Genomic DNA, 20980 nt, shown 5'->3' with positions numbered 1-20980 from the left:
TGTACACAGGCGAGCTTGTGCACATCCACTTGTACACACAGGTGTGCTTGTGTACATCCACCTGTGTATACAGGCGAGCTTGTGTACGTCCACTTGTACACACAGGTGTGCTTGTGTACATCCACCTGTGTACACAGGTGAGCTTATGCACGTCCACTTGTACACACAGGTGTGCTTGTGTACATCCACCTGTGTACACAGGCGAGCTTGTGCATGTCCACTTGTACACACAGGTGTGTTTGTGTATACCCACCTGTGTACACAGGTGAGCTTGTGTACATCCACCTGTGTACACACAGGTGTGTTTGTGCATGTCCACCTGTGTACACAGGTGAGCTTATGCACATCCACCTGTGTACACACAGGTGTGCTTAGCTGCCTTCTTTGTAATTCTTGCCTGGCCTATGACATATGATATCATGTGGTACTGGGACCAAAGTGTTTTCTAGAATAGGAAGTGTCTGAAATGACACTGTCAGTAGGAAAGTAGAATCCTGTAGGGAAATATTCACTTTATACAATGTCTGGGCCTAGCCGACACAAGGAATGAAGCCGGCACTGCCAGAAGCACATGGTACCCTCAGCCCAACCCATGAGAACTTGGCCATGTACAGTCACTTTGGAATCCTGATTCAGTTTTCACCCTAAAGCAAGAAACATTATCTATTGGATGAAGGAAGAGCAAGTTCCTGTAAATGCAGCTTTTCTTAAGAATGTATTTAGAACATAACCCCATTAGACAGAGTGCATGCCAAATGAACCTTGGTTGAGAATCTCAGAGTTGAGAAGAACAGAGGGCAGATGAAAAGAATCACAGTCAGTGCCACTCATGGTGTTCAAAAGTCAGAGTCTCATAGGAACTCCTCCCAGGTTCTGAATTGGGGTCTCAGGTCAGGGACAGTGGCCTAGAAAGCTGTATGCCTGGGTCAGGCTTTCTCCATTCCTGTAAAGTACAGAACCCAGCCACCCAGCAGCTTTTGAGTCCTACCAAGTCATTAACTGGCTCCCTTCAGCCCAGATGGATACAGGGTCTGAAGGAAAAAGAATGTCCCATTAACAGCTCAGCATCCACCTGACCTCCATGCAGCTTTTGACAGCAACAAAGGAACTCTGACTTTTAAGGTCCCGTGTGTCCTGGATGGGACTGTGGCTAGTGAACTGATAGCCTCCTGGTGACTCTTCAATCTGTCTCCTCATTTGCAGGTTGTTTCCTGGGGCCAAGTAAGGCCAAGTGGGTGGTCAGAGCAGTGGTTTCTCAATGTAGGACTTGAAGCATGTTTTGTCTTTAGCTGCAATGACTTTATTGGAGGCTGATTGTCACGTAGACAGGATAGGCAGGCCGGGTGATCAGAAAGTCATGATGACATCTTTGGCCACATGCTTCTATACCTTCCAGTGGCAGGTGTTGGAGGAAAGGGGACCTCAGAGAGCACAGGAGGACAAAGTTCATTGGACTTCAGTAACCATCAGTCTTGAGGTATATATTTTCATATTTGGAAAAATTCAGGAACTTGGATAAATTTTGAATACACAAATTCATAGAAGTTACACCTAGAGGCTAGCTGTTTAGAGTTCCTGTCCCCTTATAGTGATCTTCTAGCAGGTTTCAGTACCCTAAGGGCCAGGACCTCATCCTGCTTGCAATACTTCCTCTGCATAGGAAAGAACAGCCTGCCCCAGCTTTGGAGACAAAGAATCATGAGAAATGAGGTGATGTTTCTGCTGAGTAATGGGATCCCACAGAGTTGCACCCTGTTTGGGGAGGATAGGAGGGTCTGCATGTAACCTCAGACCCAGGATATGGGAGTAAGGAAGTGACTCTAGGACCCGGAGCAGCAACAGGAGTCATGGGCCACAAATAGGACATGTGGGACCCTGAAGGGCAGTCTGTATTTTTGGTTGAGTGAGGCTTGCTTCTGGAGACCCAGTAGAAGATTCTATAAGGGGAAAGAACAATAAAAGCCACACCCCCAGACATAGATGCCTGACCCCATGTGTCCTCCAACTCCATTATCCTGTGTTATCTATCACATAAACAATGCTCCAAGCTCCCAGTATTGTGACTGGACTCCACCCCTAGTCAACTGACCACAGCCAGGTATGCCCTGCTCCACAGTGACCTGAGAACAGACAGGTAGCCCAGCCCACCATATAAGGGGCTGTTTGCCCCCTCCTCTTTCTCCCTCTCAACCTCTTAGCTTCTTGTCTTTACTCTCAGCTCTCGTCCCCTCTCTCCGCTAACCCCTCTCTCCACGTGGCCATGGCTGGCCTCTACTTTTCTTCTCTCTTCCTCTCCCTCTCCCTCTTTCTCTCCCTCCCTCTTCTCTTCTCTCTCTCTCTCCTCTCTCTCTCTCTCTCTCTCTCTCTCTCTCTCTTTCTCTCTCTCTTTCTCTCTCTCTCTCTTTCTCTCTCCTATAATAATTGCCTCTTTTCAACTAGACTCATTGTGTTGGCCCAGCTTTTGCTGCCACGAGACTGGACCAAGGACTCCCCACACACCCACATGGGAACCATCAGGCACCAGCCACTTCCCTTCCCTGCCCCCTTTTTCTCTTTGGCCCCCAGGTAAACTGAGCTGCCCTGACCCCACCTTGTTCTCAGCAATTCTGCTGCATCTAGCTGGCGTCTGATGCCCAGGAGCTAGAACATGTAGTCCTTGGCCTTGAGGCCCAGGGACCACCCGGGGCTGTCTCCTCTCCAAACCTTTGCAGACTGGGATATGACTCACGACAGCCAGACGTCTACGGGGAGTGTGGAGAGCATGGGCAGCCTCCTGAATCTGCCTGCCCAGAGTACCTGAGCTCTGGTGGGATGCGGGTTACCCCCCACCCCTTTGTAATTTCCCTGGCGTGCAGTGGCGGTGCCCGACAGGGACAGCCCAGGCTGGCACTATAAATGATGGATGCTGATCACTGTCCACACTCCAGGCCAAAGGCCCAGGGCCAGCCTAGGACAAGCCTCTGCTCATCAGCCCCTTCATGGGCATGTTAGCACCTTATTAGCTCCTGTCCCTTGAGGATTTTGGATGTGCAGAAGCTACCTCAATTCCCTCCCTTGTTAACCGTTGCTGGCTAAATTCAGCATCCCTCCTCCACCAGTCCCTTGCCAGCTCCCACCCACAATTCTTGGGGAAAAGACAGGATCATCACTCTCAGCTTTGCTGAAAACCATGGTCTCCACATGGGACCCTTCTGCTTTTCAGGACCCTAAAAGGGGTCAGAAAGGATTTTTTTTAATCAAAGTAATAGCTTTAGTGAATAAAAGCATGCAATTATATGAAGTGAAAGCTGCTAAGTTCTAATCACTAAATTATGTGCTATGTTTCTTGTTTCCTATACAGCAATAAATAAAACAGAGATGGTAATTTCTCACCACAGAACAGGCAATTACTCTTTCCATGCATTTCTTTTTAATAAGCGCACGAACAGCAAGTGTCCCGTGGCTCACCAGGATTCCAATAAGAAGAACAAACATCGGGCGTTCAGCCTTCCTAAGGAAGTGTCTTTGTTTCCTTTTTATTTAGAAGTCGGATGCAGAATGTGTGGTATGTGCTGCATGTTTGGGAACCAGGAGAAGATGGGCAGGGAGGTCAGGATAGAAGGTGGGCAGCTGGAGGGGGGCCGGCTTCTCTCTGGGCAGTCACACAGCTCAGCACCTTCGTTTTCCCTTTTGGCTGGGTTGGGTCATTATGTGTCTGCCCTCATAGGGCCTGAGGGAGGGTCCTAAGGAAGGTTCCTTGTTGGCAGAAGTCAGGAAAGGTGTATGGTTTAGGTCTGAAGCTACCCCAGCAGGTTCCCATGTTTGAATACCTGGTCCCCAGAAGGTGCCACTGTTTTGGGGAGGTTCTAGAACTTTGGGGACATGGGGGATGGGGACAGACATAGGTCATCAGAGCCTGGCCTTTTGAAGGTTCAGGCCTTTTTTCTTTATGTGATGAGAACAAGGAATGGCTTCCTGTTCCTACCCACATGGATCGAGCTGTCCTACTACCACACCTGTCCTGTCACAATGGACTAAAGCTGGGTCCAAAGCAAATCCTTCTCTCTTGTGATGCTTCCGTCAAAGTGATGAGAAAAGTAATGAATACAGGGCTCCTGCAGGAGAGGCGGTTAAGATACATCTGGGAAGAGGAGGCAGTTTCTAAAAAGGCAGGCATGTCCTAGCCCTAGAGCCGGCAGAAGGACCAGCTGAGTGTCCCTGACTCTAAAATGAAGAGAGCACCAGAGTGTCCCAACAGCTTCATTGGCTGCCCTGACCCCACCCAGCTCAGTGTCCCTGCTCTGTCCAGACCACATACACCATTGAAGTTTTCTGTAGCCTTCCCAGGAACACTCACTCCATAACCTGTGCTATCAACTCGATCTCTGGGACAAAGTGATGCCATGCATGTTTTCTGTGGTAAGAGTTCCAACATGCCCAGGCTCTGTGGGGAGTCTGCCCATGTGTCAGGAGGTCCATACTTCACCAAGTGACCTAGAAAAGGAGTCTGTCTCACTGCCTACCCAGGTGCACTCTGTCACTTGTGAGAAAACCCTGGGTCCACTCTCAGTAAGCATGGGTTAAGCAAGCAAGCTAGGAGCCGCCATATCCAAGGCCATGTCAGGGTGAAGGGAGAGGGTGCTGGGAAGGCACCAAAAGAGCCAGAGATTTCCTGACCACCATAGTCACGGATCCCCCAGCTGTGCACAGACCTCGTTAACCTGTGCTGTAATCTTCTCTAAGAGAGCTGCATGGTGAACTATGGCAAGGATGGGTGAGTAAGCCTAGCTAGACATCACCGGGGGCATCAGTGAGTGTCTCCTCATCAGTGAATCCTCTGGAAGTGTGGGCAACTAGAGACCAGTGCTGAAATGAAGGAGCTGCACTAATTAGCTGGGGCAATTGTAACGTGGCCTGATTGAAAGCCAGCACACAGCCTTGTGCTTTTAAAGGAAAATTCTAGAAAGTTGAAGGGATCAATCAACTTTGAAGAAATAAACCACTGTTTCCTGACTTCAGTGCCCGGCATGTTCAGAATGCCTCTCAGGGATCACTGCCCCACTAAACCCAGGTCATAGCTCCTGCAAGGCGAGTCTGGTTAGGACAACATCCTCCTAGCCCTTGAATATAGGGTAGGGTCCACTGACCCTGAGAAGGCTAGTGTTGTTTTGAATAAGAATGGCTCCCACAGGATCATAGATTTGAATGCTTGGTCACCAGGGGGTGGCGCTATTAAGAGGTTTGGCTTTGCTGGGGTAGGTGTGGCCTTGTTGGAGGTAATGTGTCACTAGGGTGGGCTTTGGGTTTTCAGAAGCCCAAGCCAGGCCCAGTGTCTTTCTCTCTTCCTGCTGCCTGTTGTTTCATATCTAGAACACTTTTCCAGCACCATGTCTGCCTGTGTACCACCATGATTCCCACCATGATGATAATGGTCATAACCTCTGAATATAAACCAACACCAATTAAATGCTTTCTTTTATAAGAGTTGGTCATGGAGTCTCTCCACAGCAATAGAACACTGACTAAGACAACTAGTGACTTCTTTTGAGCCCAGGGGAGATACCAATGGGCATGATTGAAGTTTCAGTATATAAGAATGGTTAGAAGCATCTTCTTAATTAATTAGTATGTGTGTGTGTGTGTGTGTGTGTGTGTGTATGCATACATGCATGTTTATGTGTGTGTATATACATGCATGTTTATATGTGCGTGTGTATGCATGCATGATTATATGTATGTATGTATGTATGTATGTATATAGGACTTTGGGTTCCAGGAATTGAACTCAGATTGTCAGGCTCAATTAGCATGTACCTTTACTTTCTGAACCATCTTGCAAGCTCCAGAAGCATCTTCTAGGAATGCAGTCATTGATGTATAACCTTCGATGTGAAGAGGCAAACGCACAGAATGCCAGACACCTCCAGGCTGATGGACTTGGTAGCCCCTTAGGGGTTCCCTGCCTTCCAGAGCTGTGCCTGGAAAGTGTATTTTCCTTTTCTTTCTAAGCCTGCCCAAGTTGTTCCAAGCAAGTGAGCAAGCAAACATCTGTCACTCAGATGTGTATGTGTGGAGCCCCAGGCTAGATTTCTTCCTAGCCACAGAGCATCCTGGGAGGGTAAGAGGAGGCTTTCACGGGAGCCAGCAGGGTATTGCCATCGTCTGTGGTTAAGCAACTTCCAAGTCACGATGGGAAGCCTCAGGAAGAATCAAGGGGATGGGTGGGAAGGCGGCCCCCAGTGTGTGTGCCACATTCGGAAGAATCTGCTGTGGTCCAATGCCTTGCTTTCTGGAAAGTGCTGGTGAGAGTTGAGATGCCAGAGAGATGCAGGTTGTTTGGGGGTTTTTCCTGCCAGCTAACTCCTCACTCAGGTCTCAACTGTACTCAGCCTGCCTGTCCTGAGGTACAGGTGTAAGCCCTGCAGCCCTAAATGTTTAAAGAGAAGGCAGCCTCTGCTTGGTGATGGGCCTATCAGGGTCTGCCCAAGGCTCCTGGGATGCAGGCTCCATCTGTGCCTATGATTTTTTAATGATTCACTCCATTTCTAGGCAAAACATGCAGCTTCTTTCCTTGCTTTCTACATATCCTTTCTGTTCAATTTTTCCCCCATAAAACATAACTGTGTCCAGGTTGGAATAGAAAAACCCTACGTAACAAGATGAGCCTGGGTATGGACAGCAAGTATGACAGTTACCCAGACCTCAGCTTCCATTATTCATCAGAAGCTGAAGAGCTCAGCCAGGCCCACCTGTGAGAGAGGCCCTCTGTGAGCACTACAAATGCTTGCAGCCACCACTACAGCCCAGGGTACAGATGAAAGCAGGAAATACTTACAGTGTGCTCTTCAGTTGCATGACAATATGAAACACCCACCAGGTGGAGCCTGGCTGGAGCCTTGGCCAAGTATGCCCAGGAGTGCACCCCCATCTCCTGACTTTCAATCTTGGTGTAACTGGCCTCAACAGAACTAAGACACACTGCAAGAGATCTCAGGGAACTGGATGCAACTGGGGAGAGATGCACTTGCAGATGAGTTTATTTGACCTACAAAACATTGGGAATCATGCCAGAGTGCTCCATCTGCCTGCAAAACAAGTGTGTGTGCCTTGGTCTGTTACAGAAAATTACCAAAGACCAACGGGTTCCCAGCAAGACATCACTATCAGCTCACCTGTCAGGAGTCCCCAGGCCTTAAACCAAAGTCTAGGTGAGGCAGGCTCCTTCACGAGGCACATGCATGTGTGTGTGTGTGTGTTCCTGGGTCTACAGTCATCCTTGTTTTTTGGCTACAGTGCTCCAGTCTCAGCCTCCGTCTGCATGTGTCTCATATCTCCCTCTCCTTCCTCTGCCAGTACATGCACTGCTGCTCTCAGAGAACCCTTCAATCCATGATGATGATCTGGACCCCTAACAGTCATGTTTCCAAAGACCACATTTCCAAATAAGGCCCCATTCCAAGTACAGGGTAGAGTTGGTCACCTCTAGGGGAGACAGTTAAAGCCACTTGTATTAGGGCTCTCTAGAGTCACAGAACTTATGATAGTCTCTATATAGTATAGGAATTTGTTGATGACTTACAGTCTGTAGTCCAACTCCCAACAATGGTCAGCAGCAGCTGTGAATCTAAGCTGTGAAGTCTAAGGATCTAGCAGTTGCTCAGTCCCACAAGGCAAGCAGGCAAAGCAGAGAGAGAGAGAGAGCCTTCTTCCTTCCAATGTCCTTATATAGGTCTCCAGCAAAAGGTATGGCCCAGATTAAAGGTGTGGCCCAGATTAAAGGTGTGTGTCAACACACCTTTAATCCCAGATGACCTTGAACTTGGAGATCTTCCTGTCTTAATCTTCTAGGACTCATAGCCACTATGCCTCAAGATCTCCATGCCAAGATGCAGGTCAGAAACTTGTATCTCTCAGCCTCCAGATTAGGATCATGGGTGAGCCTTCCAATTCTGGATTATAGTTCATTCCAGATATAGTCAAGCTGACAACCAGGAATAGCCACTACACCACTGTAGTGGACTTCTCTCCACATCCTTGATATCATATAAAGAAAACAATCACTCCATGGAAATTCTAGGCTTTGTCTCGTGGAGAAACTCTGCTCAGTTTCCCAGGTACCCCCATGTCCTCCTAGCCATCCTGTTCTGCTTCAAACAAGCTCCCAACAGGAGTATGCATTGGGCTTCAGATGCAACTGACTGGAATTGGGAATTCAGACTCAGGAAGTGAGGGTGTGAGGTGCTTAAACAGGGTAAAGAGAGGAGGTCCAGATGTGTGACTCCACATGCCATGGCTGAACAGGCTGAGGCTCACTCAACATAGTACCAAGCTGTTGTGTACCAGGGAGTAGCAGGCAGAGTTTAATGGATATCCCCCAAGCCTCTACCAACCAGAGGTTCCCCAGAGCAGGAGTGGACATGACACAAAGACCTCCCTCAGAGTTACATCTTTAAGACAGTACAACCTCAGACTTGTGCTGACCCATGTGGAGGTACTCCAAAGATGCTCCTTGTCTTTCAGATGCTAGGCCAGGCAGCAATCACCTGCACTTTGGTCATGGGGCAGCCATAGAAAGAATGACCTTCCATTAGAGGCAGCCCCAAAGCCAGACACACATGCAAAGCTTACAGTTCTTGTCAGCTAAGAAGAACAGGATTCCTGAGAGACAGACAGGATGAAGGATGCCCCGTGACAACCCAAACCTATAGCCACATGCAGGAGTGACAGGGCACAGCTACCAGGGAGAAGAGCAGTACAGCCATGAGAACAAGCAGAGGTCCCACAAAGTGACTCTGAAGCTGGTCAGTACAGGAATAGAAGGAAACCATGGGCCATAGTAAGAACCAGATGCTCTTGGGACCACCCTACTAGCTGCAAGGGAGAAGGGGATTTGAGGTTGCTAGGGAATGCACCCAAGGTCATGCCTAGGTCAAGAGGATTGAAAGGACTGAACCCCCCCTGTGGACCTGTACCCCTTATTATGATGGAGTCACAGAACCATGCAGCAACTAACGGGGTGAGCTACTAAGTGTTTGCCATCTAATTGAAGGTGATCAGGTCTAGAAAGGGGCGGGAGAATGGGACCCATGATAAAAAGAGTCTATCAAAGCTGATCAGAATGACAGTGCAGAGACCTCTGAAGATGCTCTTTATCACAAAAGGAACAGAACTGTCAAAATAGCCCTTTCAGAACTCCGAGACTAACCAAAGATTGTCACTAACAAGGGAGTATTTATATAAGAAAAATCAGCCACATCTTACAAAAATAATGAGCATTGTAGGGTTTTAATGTGTCCCTTTCCCATTCTCTGTCTTCCCAGCTCCTCAGCAGCCCTGAAAACCAACAGTTTCTCTCTCTCTGATGGAGATCAGAAGCCATTGGATGAGATAGAGCAGACTTGATGCTGGAAGTTTCCTGACCCACCTGGGAGTTACCTGGAGATGCCTTTGCAAGGCTATTATTATCATTATTATTACTATTACTATTATTGCTACAATTCATCCAGAACTAGCTGTCCAGGATGGGAGCTGTCATCAGCTGGTGTCTAACACACCAGCTGCCCAGGATGACAACACAGGAAGCAAGAACAGAGCTGAGCAAGGCACTTAGAGAACAAGAGAATAAAACAGCTGCAAGGAACTTTGAAAAATTCCAACATATTCCTGAGAAACGGCAGGGCTGGCCATGCAGAGTGACACCCGGGACAAGCAGGGAACTGAGGAGGCCCTGAAGTCTCACCCTCCTCCGACATTCATGTTATAGAGAAGCAGCAAGTGGAAACTAAGCTGAGGTGTAGTCTCCTTCTTAGTGTTGAAAGCATGCCCAGCACATGCCAACAGCTCCTTACCAGAGACTGGGGAACTCACCCGTTCCAGGACTCAAGGGAAATGGCTGTCCAACGATCGTCTGCACACAGGCTCGACAAGCAGAGACCTCCATGAGCACACATAATACACACAATGCACAAAGAATGTAGAATCCACAGGGCCAGTGTAGAATCCACAGGGAGCCTCTAGACAAGAAGCAATGGCCACCAGCAGAAGAGATAAAGGATCTCATTCCCACTTACACTACTTTACTACTTGAAATATCATAGTTTCAACAAAAGTTAGGAAATCTGCAAAGGAGAAAAAAGTTTTTCTACACACAGAAAAGGAAGCAGTAGGAGCTGTCCCTGAAGGGACCTAGGTGCTAGGGTTGCTAGATAAGATCAAAAGCAGCTGGCTTTAGTCAGCCGTAAAATAAAGAACTGAGAAAGGCTGGCAGTATCTTCCCAGTGAGAGAATCTCAGGAAAAATACAGAAATCAAAAGGAAGGATGAGATAGAAATCATGGGATCAAACAGTGCAGTAACTAAAAAAACAAACAAACAGACAAAAGGCAGTGCAGGGTTCTATGGTATCTTGGTTTTTGAACTGGCAGAATAAAGAATCCAGAATCTTGACTCTCAGACAATTAAGGTTATCCGATCTGGGGATCAGAATGGAGAAGTCTCAGAGAGTGGGGAGGGAGCAACGGTCAAACAGTACAGGCCTCACAGGCACCCTGGGCTAGGGGAGCAAGGAGGAGGCAAGCAGGTGAGGGTGGGAGGAGAGGCTCACCTTAGAAAAGGAGGCTCTCGCTGCAGCAGGCTCAGTTTTCCCTGTTAGATAGAAGGACACACTAAATCTAGCATAAGCAGAAGAGAGTGGCCGGAGGGAGTACTGGCAACAACAAAACTGGGGAAAGAGTAGAGCAGAGAAGCAAAGCCCAGAGAACATCAGTGACAGACTTCCGGCTAGACTACAGTGAGAGGAAACGAGATCACGGGAACGAGCAAATTATTTTAAGAAATGGAAAATACTACCATCCAGACTTTTCTACAAGTAAATGTTTTTTTGGTTTTCGAAAGGCACTGTCAAGAGAATGGAAAAACAATAAGAACCACAACAAAGAAAAAAATAAGCAATAGCACCTGAGCAGCTGGCAAGGTCCACCAGTACAGTCCCCTAGCAAAAGACTGGTCTCCAGAATAATGAAAGAACACGCCGCTCAAAAGTAAGAAGACATGCGACCCACGAAGTGCAGAAATTGAATAGTCAGCTCCTTCATGGAGTGTGTGAATATGAGGTCAGTGGGTGCATGAACATCACTGGTGCCATTCACCGTAGAAGAGAGAGAGGCACATTATGCCACTTGGAATGTAATAAAATGACTAAGGTAAGAAGGAAGCAAAGTGGGCCCTGCCTGAGCTGAGGATGCAGAGTCTGGACTCTTTAGTCTCACTGGCAGGAGCCCAGAATGGCAGTTACTTGGGAAAATAACTTCCTAATTTGTTTAAAAAGTCAAATATACACATGCTGTTTGCCCAAGACAAATAACGTTATTTCTACAGATGTATACAAGAATGCTTGTGAGAGCTTTATGTATGCAGGTAAAACTTGGCATAATTTAAGCATCCCTTAGCAGATGAGTGGGTAAGCTAGCTGTAGGACTTGGGTACCAAGGAATATGACACAGCTACAAAAATGACCAAGAACTGACACACATAGAACCAAAGTGATGAATCTTAAGAGCCAAGCAGAAGAAGCCAGACCAGGAGACCAAAGAACCAGATGTGGAAAGTTCTTTACCAGAAAAAGCAAGCCCTAGCCCATGCCTGAGAAGACCAGGGTCACCTGGCGCCTAGAGAGAAGATTTTCCTGGAAGAGCAGAGCAAGTTTTGCAGGATGAAAGCAGTAGTCTGCATCTCTGTTGTGATACTAAGCTGCTAAAACCAACCAACAAGCTCTCAAAATGGATGCATTTTCCTATCTACATTGTACCGCAATAAAGCCAATTACTACTTTATTGCAAATTACCCCTTGTTGCAAATGTAAAACAATTACTACTTGTTGCAAAGGAATATTTGCAACAAGCCCGTTCTTCAAAGCAACCTCCTCTTCTTATGTTGCCTCCCTTAACATCCCCTGCCTCTCTTCCTAGGTTGGGAACTCCATTCTTTGGCTCCATGTTCCTTCTTAGAACAATATGGAAAACAGGCACAGCTTAGCTCCAGAGACCTCACTGTGAGGTGTGAGGTCAGTTCCACTCTAGCAGAGTGGCACTTGGTGCTGAGAAGAGCCCTTCCTAACACCATACACACACACACACACACACACACACACACACACACACACACACACACACACACGGAATTTGGTGCAGAGGAGAGCCCCTCCCCCAACACACACACACACAAGAATGCACCCACAAACAAATGGCATTTGGTGCAGAGAAGAGCTCCTCCCACCAATACAGAAACACACACAGACATACACACTCATAGGATGCCCTGTATCCCTTATTCACAGCTCACAGAATCAGCAGATATTCCCGCCCCACCCCCCACCCCCACAATTGTGCTCATGGCCAGGGATGCTGGGGTTGGGGTGGAGAAGAGTCTGAAGCTCTGGTTGCTTGGCCTCCTGCTGATAGTGTCTCCGCAGCATCCTGTGATGACGCCCAGGCGCTCTCATCTCCCTCAATGAACGGTAATTACTCCACTTGTTTCTTTTTGCCTTGCACAATGCCAGCATCGGTCTGTTTCCAAATCTGTTCTTGTGTTCAGTTTCATCTGGTTCTAGTTAAATGTGCGTTTTGTTTACTGCATATAATTTGACTAAATCGTTAAAATATATCTTGATGAAAAATAACCTCTCCAGTTGGGTTTGAATTGCTAAATGACAGGCACGGCATCATCTATCCATATTTTTGAAAACCCTCTTCTGAATTGTTATTTGAGTGGGATGCTGGGAAGAGGAATCCAGCCCAGGCTTCCTGCAGATGACTCAGTGGCCCATGAAGCTGAATGACACCTACATTCAGGGCTTGAGTGCAGCTCTCAATTTCAGACTTGAGCTTCAGTATAATCGTCTCCCAGAGACTTTGCATGGAGGCTGTAACTCCCCTTATCACTGAGGTCAGGATAGCCCTGACCAACCTTTACTCTTCCCTCCTTAGACAGCATGAGACGAGTTCTTAGGACACGTCTCTGTGCTGAGATTCTTGTATTTGAAGGAGCTCAGGAGTCATTAAGCCCCCTTGCATGACCCTGAGATGTTGGCAGGAGTGTCTACAAAAACCCCCTAGGGAATAGGAGAGAGGACTACCAATAAGGCATGTCTTTACAGGATTGGCAGTGAAGGTTCTGCAACAATCTGACTAATTTGCCAGAGCATCGGCTATTAACGCGAGGACACAGAAAGCGTGGAAGCCCAGCAACGGTTTTCAGCAGCATCTCACATTTGACACTCAGGTCACTTTCTTGGATCAGTTCCAGATATGCTGCTTTGGCTTGCATGAAAAACAAATCCAGGACAGGATCAGCCAGCTGCAGGTCCTCAAGGAAGCCAAACCAGGGGTTCTCAGATAAAAAAATCTCCAGTCAGGACAGCCTGGCCCCAATAGTCCAACTTAACGGTGCCAATACCCATGAGAGTAAAGACATTGGGTGTTGAAGGACTTCAGGGACTATGGGTGACAGCAGCATCTGTGGTCCAAGATTTCCCCAGCACAAGGACCTCTTCATACCATACCCTGCCCTTTACCATCTAGGGTTCCCAGACCTAACCATTCTCCACCCAACATGGCTGACATGTTTTCTTTTGTCCTTAGCAGTCCTCAGCCTGCACAACCTGCAGCCTACAGCACGCCCTCATCACCTTCCTTTAGCTACAATACTGTCTACATCTCACTCAGGCTTGTTGGTCACACTGGGCTTGTGATCTGTCCTCCAGCCTACGATCTAAAGCCCTGGGAGTCTCTAGCCTACATCTCCAAGCCCATGGGGTGATAACTTTGGGATTGGGTTTGCTGTTGGGGTATCTTGGGGCAGTAGGACTCAGTGTTCTCCACAGTGGTATACTGAGTCCATATCCCACTTGGAGGGTTCATAAGTAGAAGATAGGACCCAGTAGACATTTGGATCTTGACACTTTCTGGGATCTGAGGTACCTGTGACAGATGAGAACTCTGCCCCCACCCACAGGTGGCTTTAACACACCCTGAAATCAGAGGCATTGCTGTGAGCTTCAAAACTACCCAGCCAGGTCCTTAGTAGCTCCTAACCTGCCCGTGGCCTGTAAGTCTCATAGTGACCTGAAGCTAGCCCTCCAGCAGCTAAGCCCTCCCATCTCCTGCATCAGAGGACCCCAATATGAATGGAGAAACCAAGGTTTAAAGACCTCTTGAGCCCACCCAAGTAACTCAGCCTCAGATGGGTTCCCCTAGGGACACTATGGCCAGCTGCAGAGGGAGGAGCCCATGCCAGGCAGGGGATGGCTAAGTGTGTGTCAGTTCTGATTAGTCCTCTGCATCCCTATTGCTCACTCTTTCCAACCCCACCCCCACCCCATGAACCCTACTAAAAAGTATCTAGCGTTTCTGCCACTAGTCTCCCTCTGGGCAAGAGCTTTCCTACATGGCTGAGTGCTCATCATAGCCTAAAGATAACACCTCTTTAGGTCTCATCGATGTGATATGTTCTTAAAATGCCAAGCACCCACATGTCCACCAACTGCTTAAGCCAATAAGAACAGAGTAAAGGGGGAATTGCATCCCTGACCCTGTGACCAAGAAGTGGTGGACAACAGAGCAACTCCCAAACAACCTTCTTTCTTGGACAAAAGACACCTCAGGTTATTTTGTTGTTGTTTGTTTTTTAACAACTGGTCACAATGACAAATACTCTGGGTTTCTAATCATAGCCTCCCTTTGTCCCACTCAGCACAGCTGGCCACTATTTGAAGGCCATTTTCCAAAGTTGACCAGACTCAAAAATTAGAGGCTTAAGGAGCTCATAGGAGGTGACAGGTAGGCAAAGGCCAGACAGCTGCCTAGTACTGAGTTCATTGTCCAAGTCCCGAGCCAGTTTCAATATAGATTTAACACATTTTCCAGCCTGGACCAAGGTGATAGGCTGGAAGGATCATCAACCTATAGCCATGACCAGCAGTCTATGGCTTCCACAGGTCCCACCTGGCCCCCTTGTTGAGTAAATCACCAGCATGCAGAGCCACAGGCTCCGCTGTCATCTGAGTTCTGTTCAGTGCCAAGGTCAGAGGAGAGAGATTCTCCTGGGATCATAAGTTTCCCAATTTCTCTCAGATTTCTTCTTTCCTCCCTCTCACCCTCCCTCCCTCCTTCCCTCCTCTTCCTCCTCCTCCTCCTCCTCTTCCTCCTCTTCCTTCTTCTTACTCTCTCTTCCTCTCCTCCCTCTGTGTGTGTGTGTGTGTGTGTGTGTGTGTGTGTGTGTGTGTGTGTATGAGAGAGAGAGAAAGAGAGAGAGAACACAAATGAGGATGGGGTTCTGTAGATTCTATGATTCTATGCAGGGATTTATGAGATTAGCCTTCAATTACAGGTAAGTGCTATGCTATAAGGAAGTCTACAACTATAACCCAGGAAAACCATCCTAACCCATGGCTTTAATTCTTTGTTCCTTGGAATAAGACAGAAAAGGCCTGCCCAGCCCAAGAGGCTGAGAATGAATTGAACAGCCTTCAGTCTGAGCACTGCCTTTTACAGTACGGAATTGTAACCTTGATCAAACTCAGAGGGGACCAGACCCACTGATATCTATTCCCTGGGACTGTCTGCCACAGGGGTAGCAGCATCCCTCTTGATGCCTGCGAGTGCCCAAGGCAGGCATTTATTTTGAAGATCCCACCTGTTCATCTCAGGGATAACATTTGCTAAGATTTTATTTTTTTTTAAATGCAAGTCATTGACTTTATAAATACAAAACCACTCAAGCTCAAGAAGTATTTAATTAAAAAGAAGCAGCCTCCTTGATCTACCTCATATTCAGCACAGCCAAGAACTTTCTCAGATGGTGTGAATTCTCACATGAAAGGACAGTTAAGAAGCAGATGCCACTGGCTGCTTCGAGACTGAGCATTAAACATAAACAGTGCTCAAATGCAGCATGTCAGCGTCAAGTGCTCATCGAGCAAGAGGCACTCATACATCTGAGAATAGGCCATCACCACGGCCTCTGGACTCCCAGAAGGTGGGCGAGCTGATGTGCGGCTAGAGGCTCTGCTTCCTGCCATGCTCCAAAGAGCTTGCCTTGGCTCAGAAAAAAGCTTGCAGGCAGATGTTCAAGAGAGCAGAAGAAAGGACCACCCCCATGTCCATCAATCAAGGAAAGTGGGCCCAGGCTGAGGATGCTGGTCTATAAACAAGGGGAATAGACATGAATAGAGGTCATACATGGGGGACCTTGAAACCAGGAGATCTTGAGATTGTCCCTATTGGAGTGTGCTGGTCACAGGGTCACATGCCATCTGATTCCATGTATGTGGAATATTCAGAACAGGAAGGGCCACAGTGAGTGGAGAGGGTTCTTCAGGTGCTGAGGGGCAAGGACAGGGAATTACTGCTAATGGGTCTGGAGATCTTTTTTCCCCATGATTTGTTCTGGGTCTAAACAAGTAACAGCTCACAGGCTCACACCTGTGCCAAACTCCCAGGACACTTTAGATGCCTATAACAAACTTTACCTGTATAAAAATGCCAGGAGATAACTGTGTCAGCTACCTGCCAGCTTACCCCAAAGTCAACCCAATTTACTGTTGGACAAGATGCTCATACTGTGTGTGTGTGTGTGTGTGTGTGTGTGTGTGTGTGTGTGTGTGTGTGTCCAGTTAAGGAATGGCGGGAACCTCAAGGCCAGATCTGCATGGGGTCCACAGCAGTGTTAACAAGCCTCAGGGCTCAGAAGACAGGCTGGTTGGAGGAGGTGGGAGGCTGGGGAAGGTCATATCCTCAGTAAGCCAGTGATGGGACACAGAAGGCTAGAGGCCAGTCGTAGTCTTGGATGTAGCATCATTTCTGATGAGATTCAGGTTTACCTTACTAGATGACAGAATTGTGACTTTCTGTGCTGTCTTGGATCTCATGCTCTCCACCTCAGATTCCTGTCTAATCCCAGCTGCATGCTGTGTTCTCCAGGGAACTCCAAGGCAGGGAAGGAGGAGGAAAAACACTGGAAGAGAGGGGGTGAGAGGCTCTGCCCCTCAGAGGCAGTTTGCTGGTTAGTACACAGATGCTCTGAAAGGCTCAGAAGGAGGGAAGTGCTGGTCCTCTTGAGAGCTTCATTCTGACCCTCTGTGGTACAAAACACAACTCAAGGATGAGGAGAGACGGTGTTCACTATGGTAGACTGACTCAACTTCTCTTTGCTATGGGATTCTGGAAATGTCCACCTTCTACCCATTGGCGCCCCTTTGTTTCCAGACTGACCTTACTAAAAACCTGGGGACTTACAGGGCTAATTCAGGGAAAGGCCACATGCAGAAAACCAGAAGTAACAGAATCAGCTTCTACTGAAAAACAGCAACACAGCAACAACAAAAATCTTGCCAGGGCATAAAGGACCTTCACAGAGACCCAATCTTTGATGTACAAATATGAATCTGGAGCGCTGAGCTGAGGGCTGCCTTCAGCCTCATGTTCAATGAGGTTGAGAATATGGCTGAAAGGAATTAAGAATGACCTCTGTAGCTATGAAGTTAAGGCTGACAGTCACTCAGCGTCCCCTTATCCTCCCCAGAGTTGTCATAGGGGAAGGTTAGTGAGGGGCTTTGACCTCAGGACCTGTGAGGAGAGGGCACAGCTGCCCCATAAGGCAGTGCTGGATAAGAGTTATATGGACTAATCCAAGAGAGACATGGTCTCCTTGCTGATGGAGCACTGAGAAAAAGCTCCTGCCTGCGTGGAGACCTGGAGCTCAGGTTGGGGAGCTGACTGAAAGGGTAGAGTCAGCTGGGGAGATGGCTCAGTGAATAAGGCACTCACCTGAGGTCAGGTCCCCAGAACTGAGCAGCCATGGCAGCTGCATGCAGCCACAGCACTCTGGGAGCAGAGATAGGGATCCCCACGCAGTCTGGCTAGGGGGCTAGTGAGCCCCACCATCAGCAAGAAAGCCTCAGTAATTAAAACGTAGAGACACTGAGGTCTTCAGATCTACATATACGTATGCAAATACATACACACACACATCACACATGCATATGTATAAGTGAAATGAGAGGGGTCTGGGAAGAGAATGGGAGAGGTCTCAGAAACTACCTTAAAACTTGTAAGAAAGTCTTGGCGGAGGTGGCTAAGGAAGGTCTCAGCCAGAGGACTCCGTGAGGAGGCTGTGGATGCAAGTGCTGGGTGACATGCAGCCTGTGCACCTGCCTATGTGACTCCTGGTAGAGAGGGGACTGTCAAAGGTCCTAGACTGAGCTCTGACTAGGAAAGGGTCAAGACTGGATCATCTCACAGCCTCTGGACCATTACCATCTGAGGGAGAGACGGTGTCTCAGAGCCCCTGGTGGGGAAGGCCTTCAGTGTTGCAGACGGCAGAAAGAATGTTCTAGTCAGTCATTGGCAAAAAGAAAATGCCAGTCTCCCATTAGGCCGTATGGAAGGGTGTGATTAACATGTCACATTTAAACCTCAAACAAACTACAGACTTGGTTATGAGTGCCCAAAATCAACTCCCCGTAATTGCAAAGCCTGAATATTTAATGCTAGGGGCTGTGTTCTAAATGAATTCAGCATCTGAACCTCAAAGATGCAAAAGGCCAGATGTAAGAAATGAGATCAGCATGACCCTGGAAGGGGGCATCAGAGCCACTTCACAGTCCCAGCTGTCCCCCCTCTACCTGAACCCTGGGGTCTCACCTCCTTAACTACACAGTTTGCCTGTGACCAGACCCAGTGGCAACTCATCCTTTGCTTTATACCCCAGAGACTCAGATCAGATGTGGGCAGGAAGGGAGTTACTGTAAGGTCACTTCTGCACAAGCTGGGGCCCTGTCACTCTGAGTGAGGAAAGGCCTCACGCTGCCCTGATGGATCCCAGGCAGATGATAACTTGTTCAGTACTGTCATCCACACTGGAGAGATCCTTTATCTACATAAACTCTATTTGAAAAAGAGCAATTTAAAAATCCCATTGCTGGCTGCGAGACATAGTTGTTGTCTGATCTGGGTAGATATTGATTGGTGCAGTGATTATGGGATGGCAGCACATAGACTCGAGGTGGAATGGCCTAAGGAACCAGAAAGAGGGAATGAGAGAAGAAATAAAACTGAGACTTGGGCAAGGTGGATGCAGGCCACCACCGGGGCTTTAAACTGTGACCTTTGGGGTGCAGAATGTGGGATTCTCTGAGGTTGGCATACAGATGTCTGAAGCTCATGAGGAAGAGAATGGTGAATTCAGAGGAGGTAGGCTCACCAGCTTTATAGTCAGGAATGGGCAACTTGAGGCTAACCCACCTTCAAGGCTCCTCGGGAGAGGCCTGAGGTGTGTATATGCACATACAGACTTACATTTAGGATCCCGGTCCCATCAGGGCACAGAACTATGCTAGATACAGTTGTAAAATCCAAATGAAGCAAGTGAGCTCTTGGCCTCTGTATCTAGGCAGGATGGAGGCAGAAGACCAGGGTGAGTGGTGAGTGCTTTCGGGAAGGAGAAAAGAGAAGAGGGTAACTTTAAGAGGGGAATGCCTGGGCTCATCCTGGTCAGTCAGCTGGGCAATCTCCATACCGGCAGAGGAAACGCTTTTCATTCTTTGTCTACATGGTGTGATGATTCCATCTACAGCTGCTCACTGGGCTGGCTTTGCTTAGTGGACTAGGGACCTGTGAGCCACAACTGGTATCTTCTGCCACTTTCCCATGGAGAAGCCTCCTCACCCCCTTGTAGGAGGTGAAGGCCGTTCACATCAGCCCTAGCAGTCCACATCCAAAGCTAAGTAGGCAAGGCTGCATTAGGTCACCCAGTGTTTACCAGTGTCAAAAGTAGGGGGGACCCATTGATGAGCTGAGTGAAGCTGGGCCAGGAGGCTGCAGCTGGATCCATACTATAGGAAGCTCCCTGGGGCGGGGGTGCGGGCGGATTGTCACCAGAGGCAGATGGCTGACACAGCTCCCCCACCCCACTAGCTTTCCTCAGAAACCAGCACAGCAGCCTTGCACCAGGAAAAGCAGTCCCTGGGGGAGCAGGCATGTCCCTAAGTCTCATTCCTCTTTCCATAAACAAGACAGCATGAGCAAGGCCCCTTCCTTTCTCATTTCTGCTTGACTACTCTGTGGCTTACATCTGAAGAGCTAAGCGAGCTGCCTCTCAGCACCCCGACACCAGGGCACGTTCCACTCAACCCTCCTCTCCTCATCCACTCAACCCTCCTCTCCTCACCCATCTGGCTCATTAGCATATCTAGAAGAACAGACTTCAGTTGAGTGTGTCTGTTCCTTCGTAGCCATAAAAACAAGCAGACCAATGGAGCTAGCCCTCCCCCCTTCTCTCGGCCACTCACATACCTCATGCCCCAGCTTGGACAGATTCATCTAGCCAGTAGATTCAGACCAGGTTCTGAAGTGAGTGTACAGAACTGAATGAAAGCTGTCATTGCGTTGAACATGATCCATGCTGGGATGAGACCCAGCAAGACTCAGATCAGTAAAAAGACCCACTAACACAGTGAGTGTCCCTTTGCTTTCTGGCTGGTCTGCCGACACAAGCGACCTCATTCCATCCAAGGCTGCCCTGTTTGTCTGTCTGCTTCTAGGTTCTGCCCAGACCTGGAAACACTGCATGATGAAGGATGTTAGAATGACCATGGAATAACCCAGTCAGGGAACAGCAGAACTCAGAAACAACTATTTCATTTTTGGGTTTGAAAAGAAACAACAACAACAACAGATTCTACCAAATGGAAACGGCCGACTTAAGGTAGATCAGAGCCTGATTGTTTCCAATTCACCACACAGGAGCCACAACAGGGGATGAAAGGCAAAAGCAGACTCGGGAGACATGTGGCAAGGTCAGAGGTTGCTGGTGGCCTCTGTGTTCCCTGCTGATATCTCAGTGTAAGAATCCACACATGTGTTAAAATACACAGAGCCAAAGACAGCAGTCAGTTTTGCAGAGTGATAATGAAAAGACATACAAAGTTTGTAAAATCTCCTAGCCAC

The sequence above is a fragment of the Mastomys coucha genome, unplaced genomic scaffold (assembly GCF_008632895.1).
Source record: "Mastomys coucha isolate ucsf_1 unplaced genomic scaffold, UCSF_Mcou_1 pScaffold21, whole genome shotgun sequence".
NCBI classification, from domain to species: Eukaryota; Metazoa; Chordata; class Mammalia; order Rodentia; family Muridae; genus Mastomys; species Mastomys coucha.
The sequence above is the reverse complement of the archived record's forward strand: the minus strand, read 5'-3'. Positions refer to the sequence as shown.